The sequence below is a fragment of the Heptranchias perlo genome, chromosome 17, assembly GCF_035084215.1.
Source record: "Heptranchias perlo isolate sHepPer1 chromosome 17, sHepPer1.hap1, whole genome shotgun sequence".
Classification (NCBI taxonomy): Eukaryota; Metazoa; Chordata; class Chondrichthyes; order Hexanchiformes; family Hexanchidae; genus Heptranchias; species Heptranchias perlo.
In genome coordinates, this window is record NC_090341.1 from 32912304 (window position 1) to 32926596 (window position 14293).

The window sequence follows — 14293 nt, forward strand, 5'->3', positions numbered from 1 at the left end:
AGCAGAAAATACTTGAAAAATATATAGATAAGGTCAAATTGATTAGGTTTCTAAAATTCTGCTGTTATTATAGCAAACAAAACAGTGAATTGGTTATATTTAGAGTGTGGAGCATAAAAAACAAAATTGTGGGACATTTTTTGCTTGATTGGGATTTTGTATTTAACCGTTATGCTTGGATCAGGAAATCTGCACATTATGAGCAAAAGGAGGTGGTCTGGTTGGGTACGCTAGAATGCAAAGCTTTGATAAGAATTCTGCTTGGATCAGGTATATATCTGGGTTACTGTACAGTGTCAGTCCAAATGGACATGGAGTTTTCACACTTTGTACATCATTTTCATAATATAAGGATGGCAAGTATATGTTGTGTCTTTTTTGGGTGCTTTCCTACATTTTTTTATCCACTATTCCTATAGTGTGGCATGTTTTGTACGTGTGGAGTCTGATCGATCAATTTGATTTAGTGGACGCTTTGCAAATAATCCTTCAATTGCGAGAGTTTGTTGTCCAGGGAATTGCAGGGCATTCTTTTCACCTTTCTTCCAAACCTTTATAGGACTTTACCTGGAATTCTTGACTCACATCATATTTTATAGATTTTATTTTTGGGTGTAATAACAGAAAATTTAAGATACACACAGACAAGAAAGGCCACAGTCTCCTCCCCCATCATGTCATCCAACTATTTCTTAAATGATTCCAGGGTTTTGCCTCCACAACCCTACCTGGCAGACTATTCCACGTGATGATCACTGTCTCTATGAAGAAAGACCTCCTGATATGAGTCCTAAGTTTGCCTTTTAGAAGTCCCCTTGTCCTATTGTCACGGTTAAGTTTGAAGTTACATTCCAAACCAAACTTTTCTACGCCACCTACTATCTTATATATTTCTAATTCATTTTGTGGTTCCCGATCTGCCTCATCAGATTCAACTGCCATTCCTAGTTTGCTATCATCTGAAAATTTGGTCAGCTTGATTGAGCTTCTGAATCAAGTTTGTAATGTAAACTAAAAACAACAGGGGTCCACTGCTTCCGACTCTTCAATTAATTTTTATCCAGATTCAGGTCTTACTCTGAATCCCTATTGCTTTAAGATTAATTAGTAGCCTTTCATGTGGAACTTTGTCAAGTGCTTTTCAGAAGTCAAGGTGCACCACCTTATAGGGCTTTCCACAATGCCCTCTGGGATGTTACTTTCTCCAAAAAGTAAAGGTGGTTGGTCATGAATCCATGTTGGGGGCTGCAGTTTACTAAGTTATAATTAGGTAATCCTCAAATTTACTCCTGAAAATTTATTCCATTATTTTATTGTAAATTGTCTTGATTTCCCTTTTTTCTTTGCTGCTGAGCACTCATTCTAAAATGAGGCAAATCACCCATTGATCTGATTTATTTCTAACACAACTATTACTTGGCTACACAGTGCTCTGACCAACATTCCTCCTCAACCATTACCACTAAAAAAAACCCTAGATTATCTGTTCATTAATTCACTTGCCGTGTGTAAATTGGCTGCCATATTTGCCTACATGAGAAATGTGACTGCATTTCAAAAGGAATCCATTGGGTATAATGAGCTTTGGAAAGTGCTGAGTATATGATAAGGTGCTACATAAATGCAAGTACTTTCTTTTCTTACAAAAATTGAAGTTGAATAAACACCGCATCTATAGGTTTTTGCTGGAAATTATAATTTTGTTATTTTTAACAACCGAACACAGATTTGAATAGTTTATTCTCTCAACTCTTTATCGGTTGTGAATTGAGTAATGAAATCATTTATTTCAATTCCTGGACAACATCATTTAGATGACAATGATAAAGAATCTGATGGGAGAGTCTAGGCTTTTCCTTATGGATAAACTAGAATTGGCCAAATGGCCGTGCTCATCCATATCTGTGCTGTGATCTTGTGAAATACAATCATCAGTTTTAAGCCAGTGCCAGCAGAAAGTGGGATTAGGCTGGGTGGTTCATTTTCGGCCGGCACAGACATGATGGGCTGAATGGCCTCCTTCTGTGCCATAAATTTTCTATGGTTCTATGAAATGTAACAGAATTTTTTATTTTTTATTTTAAATGTTTTTCTCCCCCCCCCCCCCACCCCAAATTTCTCCTCTTAGCTCCTATAGGTGCTGACTCTTGCTGGCATATGGATCTACAGGCATCAGCAGTGGGTCTCCTTACCTAAGAAAGGATATACTTGCCATAGAGGGAGTACAGCGAAGGTTCACCAGACTGATTCCTAGGATGACAGGACTGTCATATGAGGAGAGATTGGGTCGATTTGGCCTGTATTCACTCGAGTTTAGAAGAATGAGAGGGGATCTCATTGAAACATAAAATTCTGACAGGGCTAGACAGACTGGATGCAGGGAGGATGTTTCCCCTGGCTGGGGGGTCCGGAACAAGGGGTCACAGTCTCAGGATACGGGGTAGGACATTTAGGACTGAGATGAGGAGAAATTTCTTCACTCAGATGGTGGTGAACCTGTGGAATTCTCTACCACAGAAGGCTGTGGAGGCCAAGTCACTGAATATATTTAAGAAGGAGCTAGATAGATTTCTAGACACAAAAGGCATCAAGGGGTACGGGGAGAGAGCGGGAATATGGTATTGAGATAGAGGATCAGCCATGATCATATTGAATGGCGGAGCAGGCTCGAAGGGCCAAATGGCCTACTCCTGCTCCTAGTTTCTATGTTTCTATGTTCAATCCCAGCAAGAGTGCCTCAACAAAATGGCCATTTTCTATGTGTAAGCTTAGATAGTGAATGCTGTCAGGTTATTTGTCTAAGATGGGCATCAAGACAAGGCTGACTCTGTCCTCACCTGACATCCTCAAGTGTAATATCCCACAGGGATCACAGGATAGTGATTAAAAGTGGAAACACTGGCTATTTTTTCCCCTCTCTGGCACAGGGACTTTGAGGCCATTTGTTGCAGCCCAATAGTGCTCAGTTAAGTGAAAACATTCTGGGGACTGGACATGGGAACTTCTTGAATTTTTGATTATTGATATTTTTGTTTAAATTTACCATAAAAATATCCCTACAGTCTGAAAACAGAAAGATGTATCTCTGACAAAATGACTGTAAAGGACTGATTTTATGAAATTGCCCTTTTGGCAGGTGAGGAAAGCATTCATAAATGTCAGCTTTGGGAGATAGTCACAACCTTTTTGATCTCAGGGTCCAGGTTGGATCTTCGTCGAGGTTAAAACATATGAAAGGTTCAGTGGGCACAACAAATAAAATGGCCATAATTAAATTGTGGGTCAGATGGAGCTTTCAGCCTTGCCTTCAGGAATGAACTACTTGGAATCTGTCCTTCTGTATAATTATAAGGTGAATTGAGGGCCAAGTTTTCAAAGATGGTTTTCAGGGCAAGGTGAGGAAAGAAAAAAAGTCATTGGTGACTTAAAAGCCCTCGTGGAGGGATTAACTAAAAGCAGCTTTACTTTCTAGCTTTGGACGGAGAGACTACACGCGACGGGGCCAGTAGAAGGTTGTTTTTATGGTGATGTGTATCACTGTTCCAACCAAAAGCTGGCCTTTGAGTTAGGGAACACTATAAAGTTGCACGCAGGGTGGAAGTGAATGAATGGAATGATGCAATATTTGAATCTCTAAAAAATGAATAAAATGCGAATGAATCTGGCATGGTGCGGCTTGGATAAGTCAATGTTGTTCTACAAGGACAGGAACGTCATGCCAAGCAGTATAGAATGCATGTATTTGTCGCTTTAAAACTGGGAAGTGTCATTGCTGTGGCTTCTTGAAACGAATGCTAGGATCAGTTGCAGGTCAGACTGCAGATCAAAACCCAGGCTTGGTTTGATTGACAGTTCAATTACGAAGTTGGGAGACAATGGTATCTTCTTAGAGAGTGGGAGCTGAAGCCTAATGGGGTGGGTTTTTACTCCTGGTCAGGAAACCAGCCAGAGTCCCACTCGGGAGTTTCTGTGGGAGATCTCGGTGATTTTAACACCTGGGCCTCACTTACATCCTGCCTGCCAGCTGCTCACTCAAAGCGGGCAGAAAGAACCAGATAATTGGCTTTGGGCAGGTCAAAATTACGGAGCCTGGAGGCTGCCTGCCGGAACCAAGATGAAGGGGGATGGATCTAGGCCATTTCACAAATCAGACGAAGTGGGTGCCTGGGGCAGCAGTAGGCCTGATTTTCCTTGTGGGGTCCGAAGGAGCATTCCTGCACCTCTGGATCCTACAAAGGAAAGTTTTTGACATACCTTAGAGGGCTTTCTCTTCTTCCCTGTTGAAATGCCATTGGGGTCCGATGGACATCATAGGACTGACAGGACCAAGGTTGGGAATGAATCTTACAAGAAGAATGATGCAATTAGGTGTGGTAGAGCAAATTTGCCTGCTAAATTTGCCTAGGTTAGAATAAATTTTGACTGCGATGAAACTTGACTGAGGGGCATTACAGAGAAGTGTTACAGGAAGTTTTACACAAAATTTTAACATAAAGTGTGTGATGGCACGCTGAACACAAGGGCCCTGAAATTTTAATGGGCCCACTCTGCTGGTGGGAGTGTAGCAGAGTTAACTCTCAGTCTGCCAAAACTTGGAGCCCCAGACCCCTTCCCAGGTTACAGGGACAGGGTAATTTGCATGCCTGGGATAGACAACCAGCACCTGTCAGGGCGCATCAGCGGCACCTGCCCTGCACTGCCTGCAGCAATATCACAGTAGCAACAGGCTGCTCTAATTGTAGAAAAGAGGCCTGGGAAGGGCCCAGTGAAAATAAGTTTTTAATTCTGCAGTTTCTCCAGGAGCTATTGGGCATTTCCCTCCTCAACTGATTACCTATGGCATCAAGACTTATGAGGCCTTTCCTGGATCCTCAGTAAGAATCTCACCAGCTTTCAACTTTTTTTAAAAAATCATTCTTGGGATGTGGGTGTCGCTGTAAAGGCCGGTATTTATAACCCATCCAGAGTTGCCCTGAGAAGGTGATGGTGAGCCTATTTCTTGAACTGGAGGGAATTCCAGAATTTTGACCCAGTGATGATGAAGGAACGGTGATATATGCCGAGGTCAGGTTGGTGTGTGACCTGGAGGGGAACATGGAGGTGAAGGTGTTCCCATGCATCTGCTGAGCTTGTCCTAAGTGGTGGAGGTTGGAGATATGGGAGATGCTGCTAAAGAAGGCTTGACAACTTGCTGCAGTGCATCCTGTAGATAGTACACATTGCAGCCATGGTATACCAGTGTTGGAGGAGATGGATGTTTTGCTAGTGGATGAGATACTGATCTAGCAGACAGCCTTGTCCTGGATGGTGTCGAAATTCTTGAGTGTTGTTGAGCCACTCACTGCAGAATACCCAGCCTCTGAACTGCTCTAGTAGCCAAGCATTTATGTGGTTGATCCAATTTAGTTTTTGGTCAATGGTGCCCTCCTAGCAAGTTGATGCTGTGGAAGTTGGTAATGGTAATGTCATTGAATGCTCCCTCTTGCTGGAGATGGTCATTGCCTGGTCCTTGTGTGGCATGAATGTTATTTGCCACTTATCAGCAAGCCTGGATGTTGTCCTGGTGCTGAGATAATTGGCCTCCATCTTCCTTTGTGCCAGACATGACTACAACCACAGCAGAGTTTTTCCCCTGACATGAACATGTGAACACAATTAGCCATTCAGCCCCACAAGCCTGCACAGCCATTCAATTAGATCATGGCTAATCTGTACCTCAACTCCATTTGCCCATCTTTGATCCATACCGCTTGATAACCTTAACTAATAAAAATCTGGCGATCTCAGCCTGGAAAATCTTAATTGAACCAGCATCCACAGCCTTTTGGGGAGAGAATTCCAGATTTCCACTAGCATTTGTGTGAAAAAAGTGTTTCCTGATTTCATTCCTGAATGATCTAGCTCCAATTTTAAGTTTGTAATCCCCATTGGCTTCAGTTTTACAAGGGCTCCTCAGTGTCATACTCGATGAATGCTGCCTTGATTTCAAGGGCAGTCACTCTCACCTCACCTCTGGAATTGAGCTCTTGTGTCCCTGTTTGGACTAAGGCCGAAATGAGTTACATTGAGTTACATCGAATCTACAGCACAGACACAGGCCATTCGGCCCAACTGGTCTATGCTGACATTTATCCTCCACATGAGTCTCCTCCCACCCCTCTTCGTTTTTTAAATTCGTTCATGGGATGTGGGCATCGCTGGTGAGGATGGCATTTATTGCCCATCCCTAATTGCCCTTGAGAAGGTGGTGGTGAGCCGCCTTCTTGAACCGCTGCAGTCCATGTGGTGAAGGTTCTCCCACATGTGCTGTTAGGAAGGGAGTTCCAGGATTTTGACCCAGCGACGATGAAGGAACGGCGATATATTTCCAAGTCGGGATGGTGTGTGACTTGGAGGGGAACGTGCAGGTGGTGTTGTTCCCATATACCTGCTGCTCTTGTCCTTCTAGGTGGTAGAGGTCGCGGGTTTGGGAGGTGCGGTCGAAGAAGCCTTGGCGAGTTGCTGCAGTGCATCCTGTGGATGGTACACACTGCAGCCACAGTGCGCCGGTGGTGAAGGGAGTGAATGTTTAGGGTGGTGGATGGGGTGCCAATCAAGCGGGCTGCTTTGTCCTGGATGGTGTCGAGCTTCTTGAGTGTTGTTGGAGCTGCACTCATCCAGGCAAGTGGAGAGTATTCTTCATCCAACACTATCAGCATATCTTTCTATTCTTTTCTCTCTCATGTGCTATGTAGATTCCCCTTAAATGCATCTATGTTATTTGCCTCAACTACTCCTTGTGGTAGCGAGTTCCACATTCTTACCACTCTTTGGGTAAAGAAGTTATTCCTGAATTCTCCATTTGATTTATTCGTGACTGTCTTATATTTATGACCTTTAGTTTAGGACTCCCCCACAAGTGGAAACGCCTTCTCTCGGTCTACTCTATCAAACACTTTCATCATCTTAAAGACCTCTATTAGGTCACCCTTCCATTTTCTTAAGAAGAGAACCCCAGCCTGTTCAACCTTTGTTAATTGTATCATGTGGTTTATATCAATTAGTGTTATTTGTATTCAGGTGGTGTGTATCAATTGGGGACTCTCTTGTATGTTTTTGAAAAGAGAGCTTATCCAGGGTGTGATGTGGTGTGTAATGTGGAGCTCTGTGAATAAAGGCTTGGAAGCAACTGAAGACCAGGTTCTAGTTTTCTATCCTTCACCACTTGGCTATCCCATTTATTACAGCCTTTCCTGATAATTATATCCTCTCAGTTCTGGTATCATCCTTTGCACCTTCTCCAATGCCTCTATATGAGGTCTGGAGCTGAGTGGTTCTGGCGGAACCTAAACAGAGTATCAGTGAGCAGGCTATTGGTGAATAAGTGCTGCTTGATAGCGCTGTTGATGACACCTTCCATCACTTTGCTGTTCCAGTACAGCTACAACACAGGCAATGTGGAAAATTGCCCAGGTATGTCCTGTTCACAAAAAGCAGGACAACTCCAAACAGGCCAATTACCGCCCCATCAGTCTACTCTCAATCATCAGCAAAGTGATGGAAGGTGTCGTCGAAAGTGCTATCAAGCACCACTTACTCACCAATAACCTGCTCACCGATGCTCAGTTTGGGTTCCGCCAGGACCACTTGGCTCCAGACCTCATTACAGCCTTGGTCCAAACATGGACAAAAGATCTGAATTCCAGAGGTGAGGTGAGAGTGTCTGCCCTCGACATCAAGGCAGCATTTGACCGAGTGTGGCACCAAGGAGCCCTAGTAAAATTGAAGTCAATTGGAATCAGGGTTGAAATCTCTCCAGTGGCTCGAGGGCAATCATCTCAGCCCCAGGACATTGCTGCAAGAGTTCCTCAGGGCAGTGTCCTAGGCCCAACCATCTTCAGCTGCTTCATCAATGACCTTCCCTCCTTTATAAGGTCAGTAATGGGGATGTTCGCTGAAGATTGCAAGTGTCCAGTTCCATTTGCAACCCCTCAGATAATGAAGCAGTCCATGCCCGCATGCAGCAAGACCTGGACAACATCCAGGCTTGGGCTGATAAGTGGCAAGTAACATTCGCGCCAAACAATTGCCAGGCAATGACCATCTCCAACAAGAGAGAGTCTAACAACCTCCCCTTGACATTCAACGGCATTACCATCACCGAATCCCCCACCATCAACATCCTGGGGGTCACCATTGACCAGAAACTTAACTGGAGCAGCCACATAAATACTGTGGCTACAAGAGCAGGTCAGAGGCTGAGTATTCTGCGTCGAGTGATTCACCTCCAGACTCCCCAAAGTCTTTCCACCATCTACAAGGCACAAGTCAGGAGTGTGATGGAATACTCTCCACTTGCCTGGATGAGTGCATCTCCAACAACACTTAAGAAGCTCGACACCATCCAGGACAAAGCAGCCCACTTGATTGGCACCCCATCCATGACCCTAAACATTCATTCCCTTCACCACCGGCGCACCGTGGCTACAGTGTGTACCATCCACAGGATGCACTGCAGCAACTCGCCAAGACTTCTTCGACAGCACCTCCCAAACCTGCGACCTCTACCACCTAGAAGGACAAGGGCAGCAGACACATGGGAACAACACCACCTGCACGTTCCCCTCCAAGTCACACACCATCCCGACTTGGAAATATATCGCCGTTCCTTTATCATCGCTGGGTCAAAATCCTGGAACTCCCTACCTCACAGCACTTTGGGAGAACCTTCACCACACGGACTGCAGCGGTTCAAGAAGGCGGCTCACCACCACCTTCTCAAGGGCAATTAGGGATGGGCAATAAATGCTGGTCTCGCCAGTGATGCCCACATCCCATGAACGAATAAAAAAAAGAGTAGGCTGATAGGGTGGTAATTGACTGGGTTGGATTTGTCCTGCTTTTTGTGGCCAGGACATACCTGGGCAATTTCCTACATTGTCGGGTGGATGCCAGTGTTGTAGCTGTATTGGTGTGGGTTCCCCTGAGATCTGCCGAGGGTGCCGAATCGCTGGGGTACCCTGGAAACTCCCTTAGACGCACCCGCTTAAAGTAAGGTGTGAGGGTGGGAGAATCGCTCTCCTGTCCCAACAGGAAATTTGCTTCAGAGTGCAAACATGATGGTATCTTGGCAGAACTGGGTTCCAATCTATTTTCCGGTCTGCTAATGGGTGTTCCACCATCCTTCAACCCAAAGCCCTAAACTTTTATTGTATTATATAGATAGATATAAGATAATGAAACCAAAACAATATCAACACACTGAGTGCCAGAAAAAATGATCCAGTTACTTGGATTTGGGTAAGGGCTCATGGGGTGCAAAGACTGGAATCACTGAGTTTATGTTTGTCTGAATTTGACCACAGAAAAGTTCACAGAACCCTGGCGAATTTTAACCCCCAAGAACAGGTGGGTTTCAGTCGGGTGAGAGGTGCAAATTCCAGTTTTTGCGATTGTGGACCACAACCCGGCTCCAACGCACTCATTTCCAGGTATAACATGGGTGTGTTTGGGTGCGCGCAGCCAATTCGCATATGTCGCGTCCCCGGATACTGCCGGCAGGTGGATCGTTAGCAGGGAAATTTACCTAGTTGAGATAGTTGAGGTAGGTTTTATTTAATTGATTGTTGAAACCGATTCCAATTTACCACCTCCAGGTCGGGTTTCCAGGGGCTTCTGAATCTCGCCAGGTAAAAGGAGAAGAGGAGGGCTGATTCATCGGCTAAGTGCCTTTATTGCACTGCTTGTGGGCCCGGAGAAGCAGGAGTGTTTCCTCCAGGCCCAACAAGCTTACCTGTCGCAATCGGTTTCCTGCGATCAGCCGCCCCCCCGCCCCAGCAACGTCCGAAGCCCACCCCCACCCGATGTCTGACCACTCCCCCTGATATCTGCAGCCTTCCTCCAATGTCCGTAGCCTTCCTTCGATGTCCACAGCCCATGACGTCTCCAACCTCTGTGATGTCCAACCCCAACCACTGATGTCTGCCCCCCCGATGATCGACCCTCCCCCCGCCGACATCCAGCCCTAACTCCCCCGATATCCAGCCCCAAACCCTTCTGATGACTAACCGTTCTCTCCGCGATGTCAGGCCCCACCCCCCTGATGACCGATGCCCCCCCGGCGAAGACTTAATCCACTCTCCCCTGCGATGTCCGCTCCCAAACCCCCTGATGACCGATGCCCCCCCCCCCCCCCCACCGTGATGTCAGGCCCCAAACCCCACTGACCAACACCCCTCCCCCACCCACAGCGATGGCCAACCCACCCCCCGCCCCACACCATGATGTCAGACTTACCTGGCATCTGCTCCCCGGCTACTTTACTGCCTGGCTGTCGTGCGGGAAACTAGGAAGTAAAATTGTAATCAGTCAATTAGGTTGCGATCGCACATTCTGACATACCAACTTTACTTTCGGGTTTCGCACCCGAAAGCCTTCAATCCCGCTCTCTTCCCGGCTCGAGGTGAAAATCTTGCTGGACTCTTATTTTTAAGAGTTTCATTCTAATAACTGATCAAATTAATGCATGGTGGGGGAGAGGATTCATAATTTGTGCAGCTGTTAGAAAACCCAGAAAAAAATAATTAAAATCAATGTTATTTTGATGCGACTGCAGCGTTCATGACCGCTTTAATGCCCAAGGAACTTAGATCATTTACATCTATGCTTCGTCTTGCAAAGCAACAAATACAAACCTAGCAAGAAAAAAAAACAAATACCAAACCTGCTCAAATTACTGAAGTGGAAAGGCATTGGGAAAGAACCCTGTGTATATGTGTGTGGATGTCTTTGTACATATAATATATATGATAGGAACTTAAAGGCTGATGTTTCTTCATTATGTCTAGCTGGCAATTCACAGCCTCATTAGTCTTTTTGCTGCTGTATCAGTCTTGTTTCACACTTGCTGCTGGCAGTAGGTCTGGTTAGCTTTCAAATTTGGTCATGGAGCTTTCACTTTGTTCGCAGTCGCAGGCCCATGAGTAATTATACAGACAGGATAAAGATTCCTGATGTTAAAAATAGAATCATTAAAAGGAAATGATGAGGTCAAAGAGGGGGAGGAATTCCTGAAATGTGTTCAAGAGAACTTTCTGGAACAGTGTGCCCAGCCAGGAAGGAAACAGTGCTGGATCTAGATCTGGGGAATGAAATGGGGCAGGTGGAGCATGTTCCAGTGGGGGAGCATTTGGGAACAGTGATCATAATATCATTAGGTTTGGAATAGTTATGGAAAAGGACAAGGAACAATCAAATGTGAAAATGCTTAACTAGAGGAGGGCAAATTTCAGTGAATTAAATAGGGTTCTGGTGCAGGTGGATTGGAATCAAAAATTGGCAGGTAAAACAGTAACTGAACAATGAGGGGTCTTCAAGGAGGAGTTGGTTCGGGTACAGAGTAAACCCATCCTTATGAGGGAGAAAAGAAGGACGTCCAAAGCTAGAGCTCCCTGAATAACTAAAGATATAGAGATTAAAATAAAACACGAAAGGGAGGCTAATGGTGAATGTCAGGTCCATAATACAGTAGAGAACCAGGCTGAATACAGAAAGTACAGAGAAGATCTAACAAAGGGGATATGAGGGACAAAGAGAGAGCATGAGAATAGATTAGCGGCTAACGTAAATGGGAACCTAGAAGTCTTTTGTAAACATATGAATAGTGAAAGGGTAGTCAAAGGATGCGTGGGACCGATTAGGGACAAAAAAGTAGATCTTCTTGTGGAGGCAGAGAGCATGGCTGAGGTACTAAATGAATACTTCGCATCCGTCTTCACTAGAAAAGAGGATGCTGCCATTGTAGCAGTGAAGGAGGAGGTAGTAGCGATATTGGATAGGATAAAAATAAAGAGGAGGTACTTAAATGATTGGCAGTGCTCAAAGTAGAAAAGTCACCCAGTCCAGATGGGATGCATTTTACGTTACTAAGGGAAGTAAGGGTAGAAATTGCGGAGGCTCCGGCCGCTATCTTCCAATCCTCCTGAGATATGGGGATGGTGCTGGAGGACTGGAGGATTGCAAATGTTACACCCCTGTTCAAAAAATGGGAGAGAGATAAACCCGGCAATTACAGACAAGTCAGCCTAACGTTGGTGATTGGGAAACATTTAGAGACAATAATCTGGGACAAAATTAATCGGCACTTGGAAAAGTATGGGCTAATAAATGAAAGTCAGCACGGATCTGTTAAAGGAAAATCATGTTTGACTAACTTGATTGAGTTCTTTGATGAAGTAATGGAGAGGGTTGATGAGGGTAGTGCGGTTGATGTTGTGTATATGGACTTACAAAAGGCATTTGATAAAGTACCACTTAATAGACTTGTTAGCAAAATTAAAGTCCAAAATTAAAGGGACAGTGACAGTGCGTATATAAAATTGGTTAGGGGACAGAAAGCAGAGAGTAGTGGTGAACGGTTGTTTTCCAGACTGGAGGAAAGTATATCGTGGTGTTCCCCAGGGGTCAGTATTAGGATCACTGCTCTTTTTGATATATATTACTGACCTGGACTTGGGTATGGAGGGTATAATTTCAAAGTTTGCAGATGACACAAAACTTGGAAATGTAGTAAATAATGTGGAGGATAGTAATAGCCTTCAGGAGGACATAGACAGACTGGTGAAATGGGCAGACACATGGCAGATGAAATTTAACACAGAGAAGTATGGAATGATACATTTTGGTAGGAAGAATGAGGAGAGGCAATATAAACTAATGGTACAATTTTATTGGGAATGTAGGAACAGAGAGACCTGGGGGTGCACATAAACAAATCTTTGAAGATGGCAAGACAAGTTGAGAAGGCTGTTAAAAAAGCATATGGGAGCCTGGGCTTATTAACAGAGGTATAGAGTACAAAAGCAAGGAAGTTATGCTAAACTTTTATAAAACTCTGGTTAGGCCCCAGCTGGAGTATTGTGTCCAATTCTGGGCACCACACTTTAGGAAGGATGTCAAGGCCTTAGAGAGGGTGCAGAAGAGATTTACTAGAATGGTGTCAGAGATGAGGGACTTCAGTTATGTGGAGCGATTCGAGAAGCTTTGGTTGTTTTCCTCAGAACAGAGAAGGTTAAGAGGAGATTTGATAGAGGTGTTCAAAATTATGAACAGTTTTGACAGAGTAAATAAGGAGAAATTGTTTCCAGTGGCAGAAGGGTCGGTAATCAGAGTACACAGATTTAAGGTGATGGACAAATGAGCCAGAGGCGACATGAGGAACCATTTTTTTATGCAGCGAGTTGCAGTGATCTGGAATGCACTGCCTGAAAGGGTAGTGGAAGCAGATTCAATAGTAACTTTCAAAAGGGAATTGGATAAATACATGAAGGGAAAAAATTTACAGGGCTATTGGGAAAGAGCAGGGGAATGGGACGAATTGGATAGCTCTTTCAAAGAACTGGCACATGTACGATGGGCCGAATGGCCTCCTCCTTTGCTGTACCTACTATGATGCTCTGTGGAAACTAACAAGGCAATTTCTGAAATCAGCGCCCGATAACAATACTTTAATACTTTGATTAGTGCTTCCTTTTTGTAATTGGCTGTCCTCACACACACCCACACACACACACCCACACGCCACCCACACAAAAATGTAATTTTGAATCCAGTAATGAATTTAACAAACAGGTGCTTTTTTCAATATTTCGAAGAGTTAAGCATGGCCTGATTTTCATCCATTTGAAAATTGCTCTTATGTAAGCAGTCACAGTTTGTGAACTATACTCAGCGGATTGACTTTAGCCAATCAATACATGCCAGCGTTGTTAGTGATGAGCCTTGCTCAGCACAAACCTCAGCCGAAAAAATTATCGAAAGCTAAAGAAATGCATCATTACAATCGATGCTGGGCAGCGTTACAATGGCATAGATATATAAGACCTATCTGAAGCATTATTCTTTCTAGCATGATATATCTATATTTAGGCAGGAATGAGGTGCAGAATCAATATGCTCACGGCAACTAATATTTCATTTGGTGCCTGTGCAAGGTGTTGTGTGCTCTGGTCTTGTTTCACGACTTGTCATACATTACTCAATCTTACTTGCTGGATGGCAGATGAAACCTGGTGCAGATCTATGGGGATAATGGCCTATTTCACAGGTGGAGTTAAAATGAGAGAAAGAGCTTGAGGTTAAGGAGGGATAGAGAAGCTCAGATTAAAAGGTAAAAAGGTATCAAAATAAGTGAGGCAATAATGGAGGTTATCAGTGACAGTGAAAACAAATCTGATTTAAAAAAATTATTGAAGAGAAAATAAAAATAAGATGAAAGACACAAATATGAGAAAGGGACCTAATTAGAGGAGAGGGC